This window comes from Zootoca vivipara, chromosome 2, assembly GCF_963506605.1.
Source record: "Zootoca vivipara chromosome 2, rZooViv1.1, whole genome shotgun sequence".
Taxonomy (NCBI): domain Eukaryota; kingdom Metazoa; phylum Chordata; class Lepidosauria; order Squamata; family Lacertidae; genus Zootoca; species Zootoca vivipara.
The window spans coordinates 22,880,596-22,903,664 of record NC_083277.1 but is presented as its reverse complement, the minus strand read 5'-3'; the positions used below and the strand labels follow the sequence as shown (position 1 = coordinate 22,903,664).

General features: G+C 42.0%; 1 protein-coding gene across 4 annotated transcripts in view; it reads left to right on the top strand.

Annotated features, from left to right (window-relative positions):
• Positions 1-14,852: 14,852 nt before the first annotated feature.
• Positions 14,853-23,069, top strand: part of FHIT (fragile histidine triad diadenosine triphosphatase) — a 1,048,086-nt gene continuing 1,039,869 nt past the window's right edge. For 3 of the 4 annotated variants that reach the window (XM_060271291.1, XM_060271290.1, XM_060271292.1), the window contains exon 1: positions 14,857-14,919. The gene's annotated coding sequence lies outside the window, so the exon portion shown is untranslated. Of the gene's footprint in view, positions 14,920-23,069 lie in introns of all 4 variants that reach the window. The other variant, XM_060271288.1, reaches the window with a different exon arrangement.

Sequence of the window (23,069 nt, the reverse complement as noted above, 5' to 3'; positions counted from 1 at the left end):
TTGCCACACAGTCTCAGATTAAGGATGCAAAGACCCTATGGACTCTTGCTCGGGAGTGAACTGCACTGAACACAGTGAGAGATGGGTGTCCAAGTGGAAAGGAAAGGGACGGCCCAACACACCAGTTTGTGCACACACGCCATTGGATACAACCCATGGTTTCTTGCAAACTGTCTTGGAAGCAGGAGATACATCATTTTAAAACACATAAATGACTGTACAGTTGCATGGGAGTAATCTGAATTAAACATAGTGGGACTTACCTCTAAGGAAAACACACATGAATTGTATGGGGTAATGCTGATTTGCGTGTAGGTGTAAGGGTTCAAATATTACTACCAATCTTTTATTTCTTTTTCAGCCATGTTTTTATTTTATTTTATTGCTAAACAATCTTAATTCTTCCGACGTTTTGCCTGATCCCACCAGGGCTTTGAAAGACGAGTAGCCAAGTTGCAGACATTCCTCAACTAGTTTTATATATATATATATATATATATATATATATATATATATATATATATATATATATCAGAGGATGTGAGCTGGCTCTTCAGAATCATAAATATTTAAATCATCTAAATATTCTTTCACCTGTCCCTTATTAATGCTGCTGCTTGATATTCCCAGAGCCTCATTAATATTTATCTCAGCTTTGTGCTGCCTTCGTATTCCATATCAAGAAGAGTAGGTGTTCAGTATTACCGCCTTCTCTGGAGCCAACATTTCAATTTCCCCCATGATTTTAGAAGGAGCATTGGACTCCTTTTGGCTCCTCCCACCCCTCACTTCCAAAAATGTATTTATACAGTCTCTCTTCATCCTTTTTTTCCAGTTCTCATCGTATGTGTTTCATTTGCTGGCATGTCTCTTTTATTGCTTCATACAGCTCTATTGTGTTATAGCTTCCCCGTCTTCCATTCTACATAATATTTTTCTTTACCACCTAAACTCCTTAAAATGGGATTTTCTTCTGCAGTGTTTATTGTTAAGGCAAGATTTGATGCAAAACTTGAGTAGTTTAATGTGCTTGATGCTTTTCCAAAAAGCATGGCGTTTTGTGCTCAATCTATTCTTTTCCATAAATCCAGAGTCATAAGAATGTCATCAATCCGTTTCTGAAGGCTGGGGGGTTGCGAATGGCTCATACACAAAGTCTATAGCACGCAGAGTTTCTTTCAAACACATCAAGTGAGCTTGCTTTGACATCAGCACGGTTACTGTTGTGCGTAACATTGTGATTTAATTGTTTTTTCCTCAATGGGAAATTATGGTCAGACAAAGTTGAAATTAAAATTAAGATTGACCATGTTGTTTACTTTTATGCCATGAGCAAAATGGAAAGATCCCTCCCCCAACAAAAACATATTTGGGAAGACTGGTGAACATAGTATTGTGATCTATCATTTGCAGTAAAAGTCTTTCATTTTAACATGCTGATTACAAAGAGTATCAATTTATACACAAAGGGTGCCACCAGACTATTTTGCAGGAGTGATTCAAGTGCTCACCATAACACCCCCGCCCTGATAAAGTTGTATTGTTTTATATAAAATCAAAATAGTAAGATAGGAAACAGTGAAGCACATCCACAAGTTTAGGTTTGAACAATTAAAGTAGATTAAAGCACTCTGCCAACCTAGTGTAATAATAATAATAATAAAAACTTGGACTTTTTGCTGCTAGGAAAGTGACAGGGAAATGTACCAAAAAGTGTGATATGAACAAATGATTAACAGGAAAATATATAAACACTTACAAGCAGATCAGAATGAATGTAGTTTGAATGGTCATAGTTGAATAACTGCCCAGAAAACAAATAAAAATGAATGCTTAATAAAGACTGGACCTAGTCTAACCAGCACATAAATTTTGTGCAAGCAAATGAGAATAAATGCTGAAGAAAGAGGTAATATGGAAAATCTTAGAATCTCTGCTCTTTTAAAATGTTACCTTCTTATAACAGTATGAAAATGTTCCCTCACGGTATGTAATTCATGGCACTTCAAGGTTGAGCCCCGTTGAGCTAACAGGAATCCAGGACTGATCTCACCCTGTGCAGATAGCCGGGGATACAAAATGTCGTGTCAGAAATGATGCTTACTGGTAAATTAGGATCTTAAAAGGTAATGAATTATTTCATTCATGGAATGATATAACTCAGTGGGATATTCAGAATAAACGCCATGCATTTATTTTGCTTTATTTATTACATTCCTCCCACCGAAGCCCAGGTCAACAAACACTCAAGTAAATAAAAATACAATTAAAATTAAAACTTACTTGTTGTTTAGTCGTTTAGTCGTGTCCGACTCTTCGTGACCCCATGGACCATAGCACGCCAGGCACTCCTGTCTTGCACTGCCTCCCGCAGTTTGGTCAAACTCATGTTCGTAGCTTCGAGAACACTGTCCAACCATCTCGTCCTCTGTCGTCCCCTTCTCCTAGTGCCCTCAATCTTTCCCAACATCAGGGTCTTTTCCAAGGATTCTTCTCTTCTCATGAGGTGGCCAAAGTATTGGAGCCTCAGCTTCACGATCTGTCCTTCCATAACTTAGAGAAGTTATGTTTTGACCAAACGTGATCCACCTGGAGAAGGAATTGGCAAGCCACTCCAGTATCCCTGCCAAAAAACTCTATGGACAAAGACAACAGGCATATAAAAAAACTTACTTAAAATGTTTTAAAAGAGTTAAAAACAAAGGCATGCTAGAACTCTGAGTATCAGGTGAGCACAGCTCACTTGTTCAGCAGCAATACCTCTGAGGTGTTTGTTGACGGGTGACTAATGAAGGGGACATCAGTTTCAACGACATGGTGGGAGACATCTGTGTGTCAATCAGTTATCCATCATACTCATATTTTGCAGCATGAGTTGGGCCATCACAGCCCTTCCCACAACCAGGCTATGCTTGTGTATAGAGAGAGGGTAGCCTGCACCACAGGCCTGCTGTTTGTGAATGACAAGTGGGGGGTGAGATCAGGTATTCAAGCCAGCTGGCTATTATCTCTTCCAGGGTACCCCCATCGTTCACTGAGGTCCAGCTCTGAGGCCCTTCTGGTGGTTAACTCATTGAGAGAAGTGAGGTTACAGAGAACAAGGCAGAGGGCCTTATTGGTAGTGGCGCCTGCCCTGTGGAACGCCCTCCCATCAGATGTCAAGGAAATAAACAACTTTCTGACTTTTAGAAGACATCTGAAGGCAGCCCTGTTTAGGGAAGTTTTTAATGTTTGATGTTTTATCATGTTTTTAATATTCTGTTGGGAGCTGCCCAGAGTGGCAGGGGAAACCCAGCCAGATGGGCGGCGTATAAATATTAATTAATTAATTAATTAATTAATTAATATGATTTCATTCCTGTCCACAAGGTTCCTTGTCCCCCCTCCCTCTCCAACTCAGCATGCTCTATCCTTGTTGGTCTATTTTGGTTAGCCCTACAATGCCGCCTCCTAAAGAATTTGTCTACTTCTGCAGAAACCCCGTCCAGGGCATGTTGATACTGTAGCTCCCTCTTGTTCGTCAGTGGCACCATTTTGGATACATTGTGGTCATAACTATGGATGTGTAAATCTCTGGATTTCAGTTTCTCATTTCTCCGTTCCCAAATGTGGTACTTGCCTTTCCACAACAGTTAGCAAACTTCTCCTCCTCCTCAATTCAGCAGCATTTTAGTGTCAGTTTCTCCCAATATACATTTTTCTATGCAATTTTGCCTAACAAATACCCCCCCCCAATATATATAATGCACTTTAGAACATCACTTTCACTGGAGAAGTACAAATTTTGAAGGAGGGTTGTGTTTCACTTTGCATATTGGTTTGAGAAATGCAAATTAGGTAGTTTCTCTTTAAATGTGAACTTTGTTGAATGGTGGGACTGTAGAGTTGGAAGGGACCTCCAATGCAGGAATCTCAAGCTAGATCATACCTGACTGTTTCTCCCTGTTGCTGAGGTCCACGAGAGAAATTTCCCCCTTATTGCTTCTTCTACCTTCTGGGTAATGAAATTGTAAGTGAAGCAACTGAAGAATTTGTTGGACCTTATATTCTTGGCAGAGTTTGAGTTCCAACAGATATTGGGGTGGCTGAAGTCTCCCATGACTATTGACTATCTCTCCTTTTTGAATGTTTGGTAATCTGCTCTAGGAAGGCGTCGTCCGAGTCCTCAGTCTGTCTTGGAGGTCTAAAGCAGACACCCACATCAAGGTCACTGTTGTCCCTCTTTCCCACAAATGTTACCCATCTACTCTCAATCTGCTTTCCATGCTCCAAGTCATGGAACATAATTGAGTGTCACCCTCGACCCTAGTGATAGCACCTGCATTTTCTGTTAGTATAAAAATGCTGTCAGGAGTACAAAGCATACATTCATAGCACAAGCTTCTCCCTGAAAAATAATCCTGGGCCCTGCAGTTTACTTCTCACAAAATTCCCAGTACTGTTAACAGACAATTTACACAATTCTTTGTGTGGGGTGTTGTGTGTCTGTGTGCTTTAAATACAATCAGACCTCGGGTTGAGTACGCTGCGGGTTGCGTACTTTCAGGTTGCGTATTTGGTGGACCCGAAAGTGTTTACTTCCGGGTTCCGCCGCGCACGCATGCACAGAAGAGTCTGCGCTTCACGCATGCACAGAAGCGTTCTGCCGTTTCGCGTGTGCGCAGAAGCGTTGTATCGGCGCTTCATGCGCGCGCTATTGCCGCTCGGGTTGAGTACTTTTTGGGGTGCGAATCGCACCCGGAACGGATTGGGTACTCAACTGGTCCTCCCCACAGCTCAGTTATTCAATGATTGTATGATTCACATCTGGACAATGGACAAATTGCTTGAGAACATCTGGCAGGCTGCATCTTGAGTATAAACAATGACAATCCAAAGTTCTAGCCATGCAATATGAGAAGTAGCCCTAAACAACCTGTGTCTGGATCCTACGGTTCAGAACTCCTTACACCAGATGACTCATTTTTTCCTAATAAAATGTTTCTATAAAAATGCATCTTCATTATTATTATATTTTCATGCAGCCAGGAGGAGTAATATGAAAAAGGGGTTGTTAAAAATTAAATTATCATATTCCCAGGAGGCATTTTCAAGGCATTTATGAAGGCAGTGGCGCTTTTTATTTATCTCAACTGCATTTTGAGCTTTACAGATTTCGGGTAATGTATACAGATACAGTTGATAAAAATAATTTTAAAAAACCATTCAGTCCAAAAAGAGAGAGACACAAATCCACACATCATGGTTTGGGGAGGTAAAATCACCCTACCCTGTTCTGTAAGAGAGATGTCTAAATGTAGTCCCAGAATGCATTGCCGGTTCCAGAGAAGGTCATGCAATTGATGGTGATATTTACAAGTATGTTTGAAAAGTTGAGGTGTGAGAATATGTCATATAATCTGCAGGCTTTTCATTTAAGAAGACTGGACCAAGATGACATCAGCTTCCTGCTTCCCAGTTTTTAATGACTGTTTTTGTGGGTTAGTTGTAACCCTCTGAATGTATCCCACTGCTATTCAGCTAATTATATGTAATGGAAACTGTCTCTGTATTTTTTGTAATTAGAGTTTGCTTTGTATATTTGGTTTTCAGCAGGGTGGGGGTGGGAGGAGGAAGAGCTACGTATCTTGATTTGCACTGCAAAATTCATTGGCTTGAAAGTAAAACACATGTCTATGTTAAATCAATTGCAGATATGAAACTGGAAATTTGACTCGGATTCTGATAACATTTGATAATAAAAACGGGAAAGTTTGAAGCGTAAGGCAAGTGGACTGTCTAAAAAACTCTGGCCTGTACATTTTATTTGTTATCATTTGAATTAGAAGAGGAATTGTGCATTACTATGTAAATAGGGTGAGCCCTTGATGTAGGATAATTGTTATAATCTCAGAGAGATTTGTATTTCCTCTGAAACTAAATGATGAAAACACTAAAAGTAGAAACAATTCATGTTGGGGAGAAACAATCACTCCAGGTGCAAAAATAATTGTTTTCAATATCGTGCTTTTTTTCCTGGTGAATTAAGAGAGCAGGCTATTTCACCACGATAACAATTCTCTGTTGTCTCAATTCGTTTTGTTTTCCAATCTTGATTATGGAGTTGTGAAAATTACTTTGTAGGTGTGACTTATATACAGTCTGCATCTTTACCCATGATGTTTGATGCAACATTTTGGTATGGTAGCAAGCAAAATGGGAGTATTTCCCGAAATGGAAAGGTAATTAGGGGTTTTTTTTGAGAGAGAGAGAGATTTGCAAATCCGAATTTGCAAAAGAGCAGCATTGCTTTCTCTCGCTCTCTCTTTTAAAGGAGAAATAAATCTCCTATGAGTTATTTTTAAAACCAATATAGAGAGAAACAGCTTGGACTGAAAGTTTTTGGTTTGATTTATTCTTAACTGATGCCTTGTGAGCTTGTCTATTTTTCAAAAGGCAGGGTAGGGTACCAATATTAGAACTTTCTCCCAGTAGGCTGTTAAACCTTAGAACTGTTCATCAGGCACTGTCGAACTTCATGAAGTTTGCCTCTGATTGGCTTTCCAGCAGTGTTTGAACATTTTATCACCTGAAATGAAAACTGCAGACCAGTAAGGATGCAGCAAAGGACTTTTTAGAATATTTTTAGCTGCAGCAAATACCACAACACATCTAAAGGAGAAGTAGGCTATGCATTTTTCATGTGCATGTGTACATTTATCACATATATAGCACTCCTGTAGCTTGACCCTAGGCCTGTTCACTCAGAAATGCACTATTGCTGTTTGATAACAAGCTACAGTGGTACCTCGGGTTACAGATGCTCCAGGTTACAGACTCCGCTAACTCAGAAATAGTACCTCGGGTGAAGAACTTTGCTTCAGGATGAGAACAGAAATCGTGCGGCAGCAGCGGGAGGCCACATTAGCTAAAGTGGTACCTCAGGTTAAGAACAGTTTCAGGTTAAGAACGGACCTCCAAAACAAATTAAGTTCTTAACCCGAGGTACCACTGTATTTGAAGGAGATAGCAAGAGGCAGATACATAAGAAGGCGTAGTTTGCATGACACTCTATACCTGCTGAATTCCCTCTTCTGAACGATGATGAAGGATATAGGAACTCTCTCCTCTTTTTCACCTGACCACCCTCATCCATACCCATGTAGATAACAAATATGCATTTCTCGGGGACCAATTAAATAGCAGGGCAATTAATTATCTTGCCACCTGCCCCCTATTATGGGCAGTCGTCACAGTGTTCCAGTGCGCCAGAAGAGGTTTAGTCAGGCTGGCCACAAGACCTGGAAAGCTGTCTGTGGACAAACGCCAGCTCCCTCGGCCTGAAGCAAGATGAGCACTGCACCCCATAGTCGCCTTAGACTGGACTTAACTGTCCAGGGGTCCTTTACCTTTTTTACCTGTTATGGGCTGAAAGGGGATGAGTGTGTGGGGGGCATAGTTCTCAATCAAATTTCATGTCTACACTGTACTTTATGACAATGTAAATATAATTTACATGGATACTTTCTTGGCATGTCAGATTCTCTCACAGTCAAAAGAATATCTTAGTATTCAACTAAGTTTTACTCTGAGTAGACAATTGAAATGAATGAACGTTACTAAGTTTAGGTCTATTAATTTCAGTGAGCCTACTCTGAGTTGAATACCACCCATTAGCTGCAGATTCAGTAAAATGACTGTGCTGAGATATATTTTCATGTTAAGTCTATTTCATGTACTGTTCTAAAATCTTCAGAGGATAGAATCTGTTTTCTTGTAGATGGCCCATTGTTCCTCTATTTAAAGATAGGCTGTAGGTGTTTCCCGCTTTGTTATCATATAATATACCCAGTAGATTTTCTTTTATACGTTTCTATCTTTCCCAATAAATACATTCCTAAGGATGGTGTCACACAGCAGTATGTGTAGCTGCTGAAGTTGCTGCTGCAAACTGTAGCCTAATGATAAACTGGGCTCTGAGAGCTCCTCGGTCATCTCAGCATCGTCAGAGGCCAAGGAGGAGGGAACTAGAGATGGAGGCTGGCAGGCAGGTAGCCAGCTGAGATCAGCGAGAGAGTGAATGGGCAGCCAAAGCTGGCAATGGAGCAAGTGGGCATTCCAGACCTGCCAGCGAGCAGAGATTTGGCGAGGTCTAAGGGGAAAGGGTGGTTGTGGTAAACAGAGAGTGTAGCCTTGGCGAGGCATAAAGGGTGCCTTTGGCAACAAGTAAGGGGATGGAGTGGCTTTGGCGCAGTGGGTGGGTGGTAGGTGGAGTTGACAAGTGAAGTGAGCAGGGACACAGCCAAACACTGGTTTTCAACTGGTGGGTTGGAACCCAGTAGTGGTTCATGGTCTGATCCAAGGAGCACTACCACCATATAAATATATGGTAAAATATTAATAAATGTATCCCTAAATGCATGTTTGGGCTATAAGTGGGTCATGGTTCTGAAAAGGTTGACGATATTTCCTTTAGTACATATAATAAAAATGTAAGTGTGTTGTCACACTGTAGTTCACTTGGCCACAGACAGGTAGTGCTGTGAACTACAACATGACAAGAGGTAGCCCAAGTGAGCTGTGAATGGACAGACAGAACAGTCTGCAGCCCCTGTCCCCTGGTTAGGTGGCATAGGTTAGCTGATAGGTGGCACTGTGGGCCAAATTCCTCCTCCCTGATGAGCTTGGGGACCCGCTAATCCTACTGCCACAGCCATAGCCAAACAAGGAGGAGGAGGGGGAGCTGAGGAAGTCAGAAGCAGTGGCCAGCCAACTTGGTGATCTGTGGCTGCCACAGTCAATTAAGATGAAGAGTCAACACAGGTAAAGTAGCAGCAGCAGATCCTCAGGTTGGTTGGCTACTGCTTCTGACCGTTCTGTGGTTCTCCTCCTGCCAAGCCAACCGTTCCTCCTGCATGTCTGTAGTGTCATGGGGTGCATAGCTGTCAAGTTCTCCCCTTTTTAAAGGGAAATTCCCTTATGATGAATAGGCTTCCTTGCGAGAAAAGGGAAAACTTGACAGCTATGATGGGGTGGCAAGACAAAGGTCTAAGGGGGGGGGTTTGGTGATGTCTAAGTGGGTTCTGTGAGGTTTAAGGTGGTGAGGGGTTTGGCAAACTTTAAGGGGTGGGGGTGGTGAATACTAGGAGGTTGGGGAAGCCTAGTGGGATGGGGTAGGTGAATTGACTGAATTTGGAGATTGGTGGGGGTAGGTGGGGTTGGCAAGCAATGGGAGCAACACCACAGCCCTATGTCATATCACATCTCTGGAGAGCTGTTGAAGATCTATCTACACATAATGGGATTTCATAGTCCAAACAACAATGTCTAATGATGTATATAAAGGATGTTGTTAAATGCTGTGGAAAATGTCATTGAGAAGGACTAGTTTTTTAATTTACTTATCTTTTTAATTCCTTTTTTTCTTTTTGCAACCCAAGTATTGCTGTAACAAACCTCATTTTATATATCCCTTGTACTGTGCTATTATTATACACTGTGTGTGTACATTATGAGATTCTGTACAACCGAGGAGCTTTGCCAATATCACTGCGTTCTCAAAGTCTCTTTGCATATATTCATTTTATTAAGCATGTTATGAAAATTCAAAAATGTAAACCAGATATAGCTAACTGGATTCCCCTTCTGGGAGTTGTATTTAGCACATTTTAAAAAATAAAAATGCATGCATCTATACGGCTTCTTCCACTTAGAGCTCATCAAAAACCCTTATTCAGATATGCATCTGCCATGAGAGAACTGAAATTTTATTGCCAGTTTGGTGCGCTGTACATGTGTATATAATACCTAAAAATAAAGGTAAAGGGGCCCCTGACCATCAGGTCCAGTCGTGTCTGACTCTGAGGTTGCGGCACTCATCTCGCTCTATAGGCCGAGGGAGCCAGCGTTTGTCCGCAGACAGCTTCCGGGTCATGTGGCCAGCATGACAAAGCTGCTTCTGGCGAACCAGAGCAGCGCACGGAAACGCTGTTTACCTTCCTGTTGCACTTTGATGTGCTTTCGAATTGCTTTCGAATTGCTAGGTGGGCAGGAGCTGGGACCGAGCAACGGGAGCTCACCCCATTGCAGGGATTTGAACCGCCGACCTTCTGATCAGCAAGCCCTAGACTCTGTGGTTTAACCCACAGCGCCACCTGGGTCCCTATATAATACCTATAATGATCTAAATCAGCTTGGGAATGTTTTATTATGTGGGACCCTGTTACATTATGATCAAAGACCACAAAATGGTTGCCAGCTTTCCAGTTCTCTGGAACTCTTCCATCAGGTAAGATGTTACTCAATACAGGGGAGGGGTTGGGAGATATAAACAGATAGATGATAGATAGATAGATAGATAGATAAATACCCACCCTAAAAAAAACCCCAACCACCATTGGATGTTGTAGCCATGAAGTCAGCTTGTCGACTCACTTCCAATTTTGTGATATTTTCGTTGGTTCTAATAAAAAATATATTGTACCTTCTAGGACGAACATTCAATTAGAATTTCATCTTTATCTTATAAAGATATTGCAGAACTGTGGGTTGTGGAATTCTTCCTCTTCTTCTTCTTCTTCTTCTTCTTCTTCTTCTTCTTCTTCTTCTTCTTCTTCTTCTTCTTCTTCTTCTTCTTCTTCTTCTTCTTGACCAACACTGCTGCTTTTGCTGTCTATGTTGTTTAGAGACCATTTATTTCCATGTGTACAGAAGAGTGACTGCAGCGGGAGACCACAGTTTTTGGGTCAGCAGCCGCAGAACAAAATGAAGAGGAAAGCTTGTGGGGAGGGGAAAGGAAGTGGTGCTCTTAACGAACACACACAGAGCCATTTGTAGATGCGCTCAGGGTGCATTCGTGGGAAATGAGTGGGGTGTAGCATCTCTGGTAATGATGACTGCATAAAGGGGCGGTGATGGGGAACTGGTGCTACTGTTGAAGTGGTTTGGACTGGGCAAGGGGCCCAAACCACCCACTTCCAGATAGCAGGGGAAAGGAAAGTTCAAGGATAGGGGGGAATGGCAATGTGTTAAAAGACGGGATGCCCAGACCAGAGAGCTGCAACTATCAAAGGGTAAAGTTTTCCACCTGCCCTTGCCCCACCCTCCATTGCACCTGGGAGCTGCTGCCTAAAGATTTATGTTTTGTTCTCTCTGACATCTTTGTGGGGACTGGCCCTTTGCCTTTTTTCAGGAACACGAATGCGTTGGGCATATATTTATTGAAATATTAGGAAAGGTAAAGGACCCACTGGACGGTTAAGTCCAGTCAAAGACGACCATGGGGTGTGGCGTTCATCTTGCTCAGGTTGAGAGAGCCGGCGTTTGTCCACAGAAAGCTTTCCGGGGCATGTGGCCAGCATGACTAAACAAAACACCGTGACTGAAGCCAGAGCACATGGAAACGCCGTTTACCTTCCTGCCGCAGCGGTACCTATTTATCTAATTGCGCTGGTGTGCTTTTGAACTGCTAGGTTGGCAGGAGTCACGGGAGCTCACCCCGTCTTGTGGATTCAAACCGCCGACCTTGTCTTTAAATTTTTGTTCTTTTTTTGTACTTGAATGTGTTTGTTATTCCTTTCTGAGCCACTTTTCCTTTCGTTGGGCAAAAGGGTACATATGAGTGAACAGTAACAATAATGAAATAACAGCAGGTCATCGGTGGCACCTGAAAGAACCACAACAGCCTGTGACTGTTGCGGGAGCTCCTTCCCCACCTTCCCTGGGACTACCTAAGAAATATCTGTGTGACCTAAGGGAAGGTAGAAGCCAGGGTGCCCAGACAAGGAGAAAGCCAAAGCATCAATTTCCTTACAAGAACCACCAACAGTCTGAGGGAACTGTTGGGGGAAGGCCCCTTTCCCACCTCCCCTGTTTAAGAAAGATCTAGTTACAGGTAGGTAGTCGTGTTGGTCTGACGTAGTCGAAACAAACAAAAAAATTCCTTCCAGTAGTACCTTAAAGACCAACTAAGTTTGTCATTGGTATGAGCTTTCGTGCGCATGCTTCGTATCTTCAGATACGAAGATCTGTGTGACTTGAGGGAAGGCAGAAGCAAGGGAAGCCCAGGCTGTCATCCCCTCCAAGGACAGTGGGACTTATTTCAGAGTAGGCAGCCCTAGGATTACACTGTAAGACTTTATATTTTTGTAGGGGAGGGAGTGTATAGATTCCACTGAAAATGGCAGCAGTTCATAGATAAGAAAGTGTTGTTATGAATTTGTGGGTACCAGACTGCTCTACATTCCTGGGTCCAGCAGGGGGATCAGAATTTAATCGAGGCAAATGTTGAAATATAAGCCTGGTCAGTTTCCCGATGGGGTAATGGCCTGGGAGATGAGCCATTTAGAGAACAAAGGGAAGGTAATGAGCCATGAGGAAAGCCGAAGAGAGAAGGGCTCAGTGCCAAATGGCAAATGGAAGGGGCCCCTCCCTTAACTCAGAATGAGTTAGATAAAGGGAGAGTTTAAAGTAATCAAGAGTTGAATTCGCTGACATCTCCTTGAATCCAGAGCTGTGCCTATGGGAGAAGCAAGACCCTCTTGGGGTGTTAATGCTGCAAACCCCTCCACCCCAAAACTCAGGTTGTATATTTGTGTAAATAAACCATATATCCTAAAGACACTGCAGTCTCCACTATGCCTCATTTCCAAAAGGAAACCCGGACCATGGGCAAGCCACCTGGAACCCTTGGAATCTCACACGGTTCGGAAATTGGAGTGGTATGCGACAGTATGTTCCTTCCAAAATCCCAGCTCTGCTTCTGTTCCAGAGAATCCTGTCGTGCTCTGTTGAATGTTGGGAACAGATTCTCTGTAAATATGCATCATATTTTGCTACGTGTGTTTGCATTTGTTTTCCTTGCTTAACAGTGGAGTACTAAATTTGTCTCCGGTAAACACGCTCTTCCATTCTAGCAGCATCCCATCCCTTAATCTGCCTTTCTTGCAAATCTAGCTGTTATAAATTATGCAATATGTAACCTCTGGGGAGAGGAATGGGGGAAAAAAAGTTTTACAAAGGGAACATTCTGAAGAACATTATTGCAAAAATATAATATGATAACAAAAATAAAACCCAGTGTTGCTTGGCAGGTTAAGCAGAGGGAAAGAGACATTATTGTTCCATCCAGCAAATTGCAGTGTGCAAGGACTTGTACTGATCTGCACTCCAACATTCCAGTCACTGCAGTGGTTCCACCTGGCCTCTAAGGTTAGAAGCAGTGCTTTTTCTGGGGGGTATGCAGGGGTATGCATACCCCTAAACATTTTGTGAATCTTTGTACTTTTGCCCATTTACTGTATTTATTTTTCCCAATTTGAACTATGGTGATTTTCTTGAGTCAAAATGAGAGTACCCCTAAACCTTTTTTATAAAAAGAGGATAGGAAAAAATGACAGGTTATAATCCACCTAAATACACATCTTCCTACATCTAGCTAAATAGGATTGCTCTATAAGCAGGGTGGCTTAATGATTTAGAAAAAAGAGAGAAGTGTGTGGATCCCAGTTTGTCTGAATGATTTTAGTTCTTGTTCTCTTGTGTGTGCATGCCATGGTGAAAGACTAACATGTCTACTCAGAAGTAAGCTACAGACCAGGGAAGAAAGGCTTCAGGCTTGTGGAATCTATAGTACTGTACTTTGTTTTTACCCAAAGCCTGAGATTACAAACAGAAGGTGCAAAAATAAAAATAAATGCTTAGAATTAAAGAATGTTTTGTTTTTGGTTTTTTGAGTACCATAACTGAAGAGACCTCACAGGTCTCTCTCTCACACACAATCACTCCTATTCTACCTTCCCTATTGGAATACACTATACTGTAGTGTTGTTAACACTGCTCTCCAACAGCTTTGCACTCCATTCGCTTCTCCACACCACCTTCTTCCCCATGGAAAATACACTGGACTACATTGCAGGGACCACTGTAAGTCTCCCAACCATGCCCTCCCTTGGGGATAATGCCAAGGGACTGTATGTGCTTTTGAATGACAGAAAAATGTTTAAAAATGTGCTGTGTAATAACATTTATAATATATCATTTATACGAACTCCTGTCTTTGAATTTGCATTTTCTAGGTAAGGGGAAAGTACAGCTTCAGTGATGGACATTTCAGTTGTATTATCTCCATAGGCTGCTGTCACTTCCACCCAGTGAAAAGTGTGTGTGTATTGTTCACACATTTATATATGTGTGATATGTCTCTCTCTTTCTGTGTGTGTGTGTGTGTGTATGAACAATAACCAGGAAGTATCTTCCGCAAACAATGGAGTCACCAATCTCTATTTGTAATATGTCCACTGGAGAGGCAGTGTTGCATAGTAGTGAGAGTCCTAGACTAAGACCTGGGGAATCGGGCTCCTTTTCCTAACTTGACCATGAAGCTCCCTGGGTGACCTTGGGCTAGTCAGTCTCTCCGCCTAACCAACCTCACAGGGTTGTTGTGAGAATAAAACGGAGGAAGGAGAACTATGTAAACCACCTTGAGCTCCTTGGGGAAAGGCGGGATATAAATGTAATAAAAAATATTATTTATCATAATATCGTGTTCACCACCAACGGAAGGGGGGAACCACTCCGCAATCATAGAATCATAGTTGGAAGAGACCACAAGGGCCATCCAGTCCAACCCCTGCCAAGCAAGAAACACCATCAAAGCATTCCTGACAGATGGCGGAAGTTAATCAATCCATCAATCACTATTAGCCCACCCCGGTTCTAACTTGGGGATGGACCAAGCAGGCAGAAAGACGCGCAAGCTTTTGCGCACGCGCTTTGCCGAAGCAGCAAGAAAGGGTCGACGGTCGTTTTTTGTTTTTTTCCCTGGTCCTCTTCTAGCGTGAGTGCGCCTGCGCTCCCAAAACGCGCGCCGCCGCTGCCTCTTTGCCAGCCGTCGCCTGACGTTTCCATGGCGCACGCGCAATTAGCTGCCAGAGAGTGAGCGTAAGTCTCCATTTTGTTTGCCGTCCTCTCACTCTCTCTCTCTCTTTTTAGCCGCCCCCCTCCCATCCCTCGCGCCTTGTTGAGAACCGGGGCGGAGAGAGAAGGGGGTGGGCCCTATGTCGCGCCGCAGGAGCTCGCCCTCTGGGTCGGCGGGGATATTCGGGAGAGATGGGAGGGCTGGTGGACGGGCAGCCGGCCATTGCAAGCGTGCAAGGAGCCAGGCAGCCCGCTCGCTTCCAAATATAGCATGTGCACCAGCAAGGTTAACGGAACGGATGCTTTCCTCACCGCCCTTGCAGGGTTACTCGGAAGTAAGCCTTGCTGGGTTCTGCGGCACTTGCCCCCCAAGTGCGATGGCAGGCAGCCTTAGTTTAGCAATTCGTTATTCCCTGGGAATGGTGCATAATGATCCTGAACTGGGATCTGTGAAAATCTGCACAAATAGCTTTATATTTTTCCACTCTGGATTAACTGGCCAGCAGTAAATAACGCCCCCCCCCCACCTCCAGTACTGAGTTCTCCCTTTATCCTTTGCAAAGGTTGCCTACCGCGGTTTGATCATTCTGTGTCTAAAGCGTGGTTGTCTAAAAAAATAAAATAAAATTCTGAATGTGGTCTCATGACTATACAGTAGTGTACTTGGCCCCCTCTTCCCGCCATAGTAAATGACACCTGCCACTTTTAAAGTTTTGGGCCGCTTCCCCTTCCCTTGGGAGTGTGGCTCTTCTAAAAGCCTGCTCATTTTACTTATTCTGTATAGACTGCCCCAATGCTTCCCTGAAACAACAGCAGCACCTCCTGTTTTTTAGTTGTCCTGGTTTAAAACACATGGTTGCACCTTCCGGGTTTTTGCTTAATTAGTGATTCCCACTTTCTGGTCATGCATGTGTTTAGTACAGTAGTGTGATTTGCAAATACAGTACAGTATATAGTTAATCTTTATGCATATATAATATACAGTATATGTATATAGTTAATCTATATGTATATGTTAAGTATGGTTAATCTATACTGTATGAAGGAAGTCCATGCCTCACCTGCTTGTTGGTAGCTGCTAGGTCTCTAATCAGATGACTGCAGGTGTACTCAACTGCTCATTAAAACATAGTTCTAGTTACAGGTAGGTAGCCGTGACGGCCTGACATAATCGAAACAAAATAAAAAAATTCCTTCTTCCTGTAGTACCTTAGAGACCAACTAAGTTTGTCATTGGTATGAGCTTTTGTGTGCATGCACACACACGTATCTGAATGATTTGGTTCCGAACCCTCATGTCTTTAGATTGCACTTGCTTTGGAAATGGATTTTGTTGCTACAACTGTGCAACAACACTGAACATAAAATGCCGGCATATGGAAAAACTTAAGTCCCTAAATTTAGTGCTTGCTACCAAAGGGAAACTAGCCTCTTAGATAAATTAATTTGCTCCCCACCTCTTGGTGATGAAGGGCAGCTGTGATCCGCACCTGATTTTTTTATTTTTTTTGGAGTCTGCATAGGACAGGCAAAATGCATTTCAGGGGGTGAGGTGCATTCATTACTTTAACTCTCCCATCCTGAATATATTTTCTTGTCAGTAATCCCTATTGACTTTCAAGTAATCATGCTTCAGATATTTTGAATTTCTAGTGTATGATAATGCTTATACTTTGTATATGAAATGTGCCTTTCCTTCTAAGTAATGAGAATGGTCCAACAATTGGGTGTGTGTGTGTGTGAGGCAGAGTGAGCTACTTGTCTTGGAGGGCACTTGCCTCTCTCCGCTCTTCTGGTCCCAAACTATTACTCCCTTGCCTTCAAAATTATTCTTTTTTTGGGGTGCATCTGAATAATTGCACTTGAGGGGTGCAATTGAGTTCAGAGCACATGTTCCTCAGCTTTCACAGCAGTTTTCCTGCCTCCCTTCAGCTATAAGGTCCCTGCTGTGACTGGCTGACGGCCATTGCCTGCGTGCTGTTCTCAGTTGCCAGGAATATTCCTTATATTGGCATGAGGGTGCGTTTGTCCCCTCCGGTGTTTGACATGAGGAGGGGAGGTGGAGGTTCATTGTGACCCATTGCTCGGAAGTTATTTTCTTCCGCACGCTCTCCTTCCATTTGGGCCTCACATTATTGTTAGTATAGAGACAGTTGCATTTTCTACCTTCCTATTTTTCTTATTTGTCACATCCTGCGCTGTTGTGCTCAGATCTGATTGTTCTATCTTTGTCACTTTCTTAGCTGTCATGCTGCAAATTAGACAAAGAGACAGATGCCCAGGAGTGGGCTTCAGCAAGGAGGGAAGACAGGGCATCAAAGATGCGTTGGCTTCTCCAAACCAAAATTGGCTTGGAATGGGAGGAGGAGGTAATTTTTATGGAGGGGGCAGAGGCAGCTTTTTTAGATATGTATTGATCCACACAGTGCAGATACTGGTTTTATGAGAAATACTCAAGACCGTGAGACATTCTTTCCTTGCATGCTTAAAAGGAGACAATTTCCACATATTCCTGTCCCCTGCTCCGGCAGCTTCTAGCTGCTATGTTGCTGTTGAGGGTCCCCCAATCCTCTGGATCAGATTTCCGGAGGGCATAAGGACTGTATGGGAAATAAGGAAGTGGCAAAAATTGCCATCCCCATTGCCACTTGCAGATATATTCCATGAGCTGACTTCTGCTTGTTAGAAATTAGGATCCAAGCCGTTGTAATTGCCTTGAGTAGATCTGTTAGCAGGTGAGGTATAAAAGTATAATGGGATACGTAGAAATAAATGGAATCATGTAGGGTGAGTCCTTTAAAAGAGGCCCCGTGGATACAGAATACACATGTTCCACGGGGCCTCTTTTAAAAGACTCATCCTGTATAACATAGAAGCTAATTGTGTGTGTGTGTGTGCATACTTTTGTGTGTGTGCACACAAAGTGGTTCTATATTGATATTTACCAAGTTCCCCATCTCTGTCTTAAGCAGTCAAACCACTATTATATGCTTTGGACCATGGGTAGGCAAACTAAGGCCCAGGGGCCGGATCTGGCCCAGTCACCTTCTAAATCTTGCCTGCAGATGATCCAGGAATCAGTGTGTTTTTACATGAGTAGAATGTGTCCTCTTGCGGGTTTTCCACAGGCATTTAGCTGTCCACTCTGAAAACAGGATGCTGGTCTAGGTGAGCTTTTGGCTTGATCCAGCAGGTTCTTCCATTCTTAAAAAAGAGCCAGTATTTATTTGAGCTTGATTGGTATTTTTCTGATAACTTGTTTCTTCTTTTTCCATACTTAGTATCGTTGTAAATTGATGGATTGTTTGTTTTGGTCTTTAGCCCCTAGCAGGAAGGGAACGGTTTTGTTTAATTCCTCTTCACCATGTGCAACTAGGATATGAAATTTCATCCTAAAGGAGGTTTAATTCTCTTCTGCTAAATTTAATGCTCCCCTTAAATTTATAGGTCACTCCTTGGGGGAGCTTATGGCCTTAGTTAAGAATCACTGCGTTAGATCATTTTAAACCTTCCACTCAGATTCACTGACATTATGGCCTGGTTCACACATCATGGTAAGCCAAAATTTTGCAACTGCAAAGGTGTGCTGGCTCCCAGAGAAGAGCACGTGCCTGCTTTGCCTTTTCCTGGGCTTTTCAGCTCTGTTTGGGATGGTAGCTAATCCAAGGTTTGGCTTAGTGTGTTGTCTGAAGCCTGGATCATGTTTAAGATCTCCCCTTCTTAACCAAGATCTGTAGCCTAGAACATACTCCAGAGCCATTGTGTTTGTGCTAAGCTATGATTTATCGTAGTGTAATGTGCAAAAGTGGCCCAGATGTATATCCCAGAATAAGATGTTCAGATTATGACATTAAAAAAAATTATAGAGTATCTTTGCTACCTACTGTTTTATTTGTTTACATACACTTAAATGAGAATTACACAGGGACAAATAGCCAGAAATTTGGAGGGAGTAAGAGCCAAAAACTGAATGATAATGCTGACACATTTTAGCAGTGCTAGGTCATATTTTGCAATAGTTTTCCCCGTTCTGTGTACAGAGTCTATTCTCCTTCCTCTGTAAATTAACAGTCCCATTAGGCAAATGTTTTATATATATATATATATATATATATATATATATATATATATATGATTCTGACCTTGGTGTGACTTGTTTTAAAGAACACATTAAATTACTAGATGTATGCAACACTCATTCTGGGGATACAGTTAGGATGTATTGCAATTAGTTACAAAGAGAGCAGTACAATTAATTTGAAATGTAACATTCCGAAGCACGCATTTATAAAGTTCAGGTGGAAGAATAATTGCTAACAATATGTCCTACCTCCAGGCAGATCTCCTAGTAAGTCATTTTCAAATATTTGATGTTGGTGATTTAAATAAGACATTCTGAAATATGTGGTAGGATGTTGGCCACTTAAGTTTCAATTGAATCACTGAAATGTTTAATGGGAAAATTGCATTACGCATTTCACCTTTTTCCTCCCCCAGGGCAAGATGTCTGCAATGTCCAACAGATACTAGTTTCCTTGATTGCATAACCTGCTTTTCATATTCCTCTCCAGTGCATTTTAAAGATATTCAGAGCACCTTTAAATCTTCTTTGAATGACAGCTGAATGGTACTCCTAATTTTAAAGTTACATTCTGTGCACTGTAAAGAGACTGAACATCTAAATTGCCTTTTTTCCTTAAAAAAAAAAACACTGAATGGGAGATACGGAGTGCTCATGAAAGCTAAATGTAATTAACTTGTCAGTTTGCCCCTTCAATGCATGTACATGCAGCAAAATAGACATAAGAGTGATCACTGCACATCAAAATTTCTTCAAGGTTTTGATGTTTTTCCTATACAGAAAAACCCTTCTTTATGAGAAATACATAAGTTTTAAGTGGCCCTTCAATATGAAGTACTGAGTTGCAGTTGGTTTGACTTGGCCCAGTTTGACCAGTATATTTCCCCCCCAGCAAATAAGAAAGGACAGTTGGCCAGGGGAACCCCCTATGGAATATTATGATTTTTACTCCACATTAAACTTTGATATTGTGTTGCATGGAGATTCAAAAGTAATTAGATTTAATTAAATTACTTAATCAACTCTCTTAAAAAATGGGAATGGTAATTTTAATTTGTTTAAATCTTGTGCGAGCCCTAAATGAATAGACAGCAGTTCTGGAGAACTGTAGACCCTAGAAATGGTTACAAATTTCTAAATGAATCACTGGTTAAGCAGCAAACATCTGTCAAGTGCATCTAATTGAATGTAGACATTCAGAGACAAATGGGTTGTATTCTTGTGGCAGTGTGTAAGAATTAACATGCATAAATCTCAAGAGCTCTTATTTTCCAGAATTTGGAAAGTAATCTTGCCAGTTTCACTGACTTTATTGACACAGCTAATTATGTTGTCACATAGCTAGTGTTTCATTTATATTACTGTGGAAATGAAAAGTATGCTTTGAAAGCATTTTAGATAGTTACTGATTATATGTATTTGCACGTTTATGATAGCTTTCAACCCTGCCTCTCTTGATTTCACGTTTCTGCGTGGAGCTGCAGTTTAAGAGCACAAGGATTGCCCAAGAGTTTATCTAGCTCAGCATTCCCGTTTCCTAAGAGTGGGCCGCCAGATGTCACAAGGAGATTCACAAGCTGGGCTAGATATTGATGGCCATCCCTGTTGTTAGCACTTAACATCTGGTAATCAGAGGCTTGCTGTCTCTAAAACATCGTTAATGTTACTCTGGCTGCCCCAGCTAGCAGCCCCCTAACAGATGTGTTCTCTGTGTTTCATCTGATTATTTTAAACAAGCATTTTAAACTAGTACCCACCACAAAAGTTCCTGCGGCTATTTGTTCCGTAGGTTAATTGTGTGTTCTGAGAAATTCCTTGGTCTCAAATCCATTTACGCACAATTGTCAAGGGATGACAAGTTGTTCTAAATTGTTTTTAATGTGGTAACCCGTCTTGGGACCTTAGGGTGAAGGGCAGGCAATCAGTCAATCCACAGGGTTTTTTTATATTTTGAAAGGAAATGAAAAATTTCTTTCTCAAATGGTCTCCTCCCACTCCAATTACACTTTTTTGGGGGGGGGGCAGCAGTGGCGGTTGGTATTATTATTTTTTGCTATCCTGACACTTCCTCCCTATCTCCCAAGAAAGCTGGTTTTTATTTAAGCTGGTTCAGCTTTTCTTTATAAGGAAGATAATGTATCTACCTCACCATTTTCATTGATCTTTTGTCCGCCACGTTTTTCTGGAGGTGAAGTGATCTGAACTGTGGATGCCTCAGAGACTGATCAAGCAACCTTCTGTTGCTTAATAATTACTATTATCCCCTTTCACTGCCACAGCACACTTCAGGCAAGTATGTTCATGACAATGCAAAGTACAAAAGATGTTTATCCGGCTTTACGCCCATCATAAAACACAATAAAATAAATCAAATAAAACAGCGGACTCGTACAAGCCACAAATAATATAACACAATTCACAGCTCACAAGGACAAATGTTAACAATTTTAGGTACTACGCTAAAATCATTATCTGATGTCATTATAGAAAATTCTTATAACTATAAATAATCAGCTAACATTCCATTCCGTCTCTTGTACGAGGGGACGGCTGTTAGGAATTTAGCAACCTGTAGAGTAATATAAGGATCCACATCTTGAAGAACCCAGGCAAGCTGTAGGTCAACTGGATTGTCAGCCATAGGCTGGATTATGGAGTTTAGTATACTAGCACGAGCCGAACTGTACATAACATGATGTAGAGATTCAGATGTTTTAATTTCACAAGCACACATTGACGAGACTTGGCCCTTAGTAAATCTATGTCTCGGCACGTTTGTTGGAAAAACATTGAACCTAGCTTTAATGAAGGCATATCGGTGAGACGCGGCCGTAAGCGATGTTAAGTAGGACGGAGCACGGTAAATAGGGGTTATGCCGAAATTTGACAATGCAGTGAAACTGAACACTTAAAATTGGGGGTCGCCATTAGGAAAACAACTCAAGGAAACAGATGTTTGGACTAAGGTGGAATTTACACCTTAAGTTGAAATTTATAGGTGCAGCTCCTGAGGCTCTATCTAGGAAGTGAATTTTGAATTCTTGAACTGCTGTGGCAGTTAGAGCAATCACTCCTAAAGACTTTCTCCAGTGGGCCACCAGTGCTTGATGGGCTGGGGGTGGTGGTGAGGTTATTCTCATATGAAATTTGTACAGCATCCATAGTTTTACTTCATTCTTCCAAGCACAATATATAATTTTCCTGCAAGACAAGTTTGTCAGATATGGATGAAAACCCCTTTGTATTCCATTATATCTTCAACACTTCCCCTGTTGTGATCCATACATCCATATATATTTTTTAACTCCCAGGGAGTTAGATACCAGGGAGTTATTAGTTTATATTGATTGTTGAAGAAATGTATATCTGGAGATAATGATTTACCATTCAGTTGTTACGTAATTCCTCAATGCATCCAATCCACTACTGGTCTACTGTTTTATTCCCCCCACATTTTTTCCTATATGGTATACACAGCTGATCAGTTATTGATATGTATTTATTAAATTTATAACTCGCCCTTATTGAAAACATTTTAAGATATCTAGAAGCATTCAAATATAATAACAAATGGGAACCCTTTAGGTCTTTTCTGTGATGTTCACACCTCATGCCCAGGACTGTCTCACCCATGTGGCTCAGTGAGGGACTGTAGATATGGGGGGCCCAGGAGTACACCACTCCTCGCCTCCTGTGTTTGTTGCCTGCTGCTGCTTCAACCATGCTGCTGCCCCCCTGTTCTTCTCCAGCCTCCTTTTTTCCTCCCCCACAACCTTCGGTGCTCTGGGGCTTCCCTAAGCTGCCTCTAGTCACCTCAGGCAGTGACGGTGGGAGCAGAGAACACCCCCTCCCTGGCATTTTCTGTTTCACTTCAAGTGGCAAAATGTCCTGGGCCGGCCTTGTTCATACTGTGGGTTGTATCCAACTAAGTTCTACTTAGAGTAGACACATTGAACTTGGTGAATCTAAGTTAGGCATGCCTAGTAACGTCATAGAATCATAGAGTTGGAAGAGACCACAAGGGCCATCCAGTCCAACCTCCTGCCAAGCAGGAAACACCATCAAAGCATTCTTGACATGTGGCCATCAAGCC